The sequence below is a fragment of the Nyctereutes procyonoides genome, unplaced genomic scaffold (assembly GCF_905146905.1).
Source record: "Nyctereutes procyonoides isolate TBG_1078 unplaced genomic scaffold, NYPRO_anot_genome, whole genome shotgun sequence".
Taxonomy (NCBI): Eukaryota; Metazoa; Chordata; class Mammalia; order Carnivora; family Canidae; genus Nyctereutes; species Nyctereutes procyonoides.
Genome location: NW_026575125.1, coordinates 47,426,208 through 47,428,922, shown reverse-complemented (window position 1 = coordinate 47,428,922; position 2,715 = coordinate 47,426,208).

Sequence of the window (2,715 nt, the reverse complement as noted above, 5' to 3'; positions counted from 1 at the left end):
GTTGTCTTTCTTAAATTCCACATGAGTTAGATCATGGCATGTCTTTCTCTGACTGAGTTACTTCACTTAGCATAATACACTCTAGCTCCATCCACATCATTGCCAATGACAAGATCTCATTTTTTGATATATATGTATATATATATATATCCCACCTCTTCTTTATCCATTCATCAGTGATGGACATTTGGGCTCTCTCCATAGTCTGGCTATTGTTGATAATGCTGCTATAAACATCAGGGCGCATGTACTCCTTCAAATCTATATATTTTTATCCTTTGGATAAATACCTAGTAGTGCAATTGCTGGATCATAGGGTAGTTGTATTTTTAACTGTTTTTTTTCTATTTTTAACCTTTTGAGAAACCTCCAAACTGTTCTTCAGAGGGGCTGCACCAACTTGCATTCCCACTAACAGTGCAAAAGTATTCCCATTTCTCTGCATCCCCTCCCCCACACCTGTTATTTCCTGTGTGGTTAATTTTAGCCATTATGACATGTGTGAAGTGCTTTCCAACCTGGTTTTGATTTGTATTTGTCTAATGATAAGTGATGTTGAGCATCTTTTCACTATAAACCACATTTTAAGACACATCTTTGTAAGCCATATGGAAGTCTTCTTTGGAAAAGTGTCTGTCTATTCATGTCTTCTGCCCATTTCTTAACTGCATTACTTGTTTTTGGGAGGGGTGTTGAGTTTTTGATAAGTTCAGATATGTCTAAGTTCAGATATGACATTCGCAAATATCTTCTCCCACTCAGAAGGTAGTCTTTTAGGTTTATTCATTGTTTCCTTCAGTGTGCAGAAGTGTTTTGTTTTGTTTCGTTTTCTGTTTCGTTTTTACCTTGATGAAGTCCCGATAGTTCATTTTTGATTTTGTTTCCCTTGCCTCCAGTGACATGTCTAGTAAATGTTGCTATGGCTGAGGTCAAAGAAGTTATAGCCTGTGGTCTCCTCCAGGATTTTGATGGCTTCCTGTCGCTCATTTGGGTCTTTCATCCATTTTGAATTTATTTTTGAGTGTGATGTATGAAAGTGGTCCAGTTTCATTCTTCCGCATGTTGCCATCTATTTTCCCAACACCATTTGTTGAAGAGGCTGTCTTTGTCCTATAGATATTCTTCTTTCTTTCTTTCTTTCTTTCTTTCTTTTCTTTCTTTCTTTCTTTCTTTCTTTCTTTTTCTTTCTTTCTTTCTTTCTCTTTCTTTCTTTCTCTTTCTTTCTTTCTTTCTTCTTTCTTTCTTTCTTTTTTCCTTCCTTCCTTCCTTCCTTCCTTCCTTCCTTCCTTCCTTCCTTCTTTCCTTTCTTTTCATTTCCCATTTTATTTTATTTTATATATATTTTTGGAGTTCGATTTGCCAACATATAGTATAACATCTAGTGCTCATCCTGTCAAGTGCCCCCCTCAGTACCCGTCACCCAGTCACCCCATCCCCCCTGCCCACCTCCCCTTCCACTACCCCTTGTTTGTTTCCCAGAGTTAGGAGTCTCTCATGTTGTTCAACGTTAGTTGACCATATAGTTATGCATCCATTTCTGGGTTTTCTATCCTGTTCCATTGATCTACGTGACTGTTTTTGTGTCAGCAGCATATTGTCTTGACCACTATAGTTTTGTAATATGACTTGAAGTCAGGAATCGTGTTGCGCCCAGTTTTCCTTTTCATTTTTGAGATTGCTTTGGCTATTCAGAGTCTTTTATGGTTTCATACAAATTTTAGGATTGTTTGTTCTACTACCATGACACATGCTATGCTGGTGGTATTTTGATACATAAGCATTAAATATGTAGTTGCTTGGGGTCATTTTAACAATATTTATTCTTCCAATCCATGAGCATGGAGTGTGTTTTTCCAATTCTTTGTGTCATCTTCAATTGTTTAAGTCAGTGTTTTATAGTTTAGAGTGGGCAGATCTCTTACCTCTTTGGTTAGGTTTATTCCCAGGTATCTTGCGGTTTCTGGTGCAACTGTAAATTGAATCAATTCCTTGATTTCTCTTTCTGCTACTTCATTATTGGTGTATAGAAATGTAACTGATTTCTGTATGTTGCTTTAGTATCCTGTGACTTTATTGATTTTGTGTATGAGTTCTAGCAATATTTTGGGGGAGTCTTTCAGATTTTCTACATGGAGTATCATGTCATCTGCAAATAGTGAAAGTTTTACCTCTTCCATGCCAATTTCCATCCTTTTATTTCTTTTCTCTTTGTGATTGCTGATGCTAAGACTTCCAGTACTATGTGAAATAACAGTAGTGAGAGTGGACATCCTTCTCTTGTTCCTGACCATAGAGGAAAAGCTCTCGGTATTCCCCCATTGAGGGTGATATTAGCTATGGGTCCTTCATATATGGCCTTTATGATGTTGAGGTATGTTCCCTCTAGCTCTACTTTCTTGAGAGGTTTTATAAAGAATATATTCTATACATTGTCAAATGCTTTTCATCTATCTATTGAAAGAATCATACAGTTGTTATCCTGTTTTTCACTTACGTTGTGTATCACGTTGATTGATTTGTGAATATTGAACCACCTTGAAACACAGAAATAAATCCTGCTTAATTCTGGTGAATGATTCTTGTAATGTAATGTTGGATACAACTTGCTGGTATTTGGCAATAATTTCGGCATCCATGCTTATCACAGATATTGGCCTGTTGCTCTTTCTTTCTTTCTTTCTTTCTTTCTTTCTTTCTTTCTTTCTTTCTTTCTTT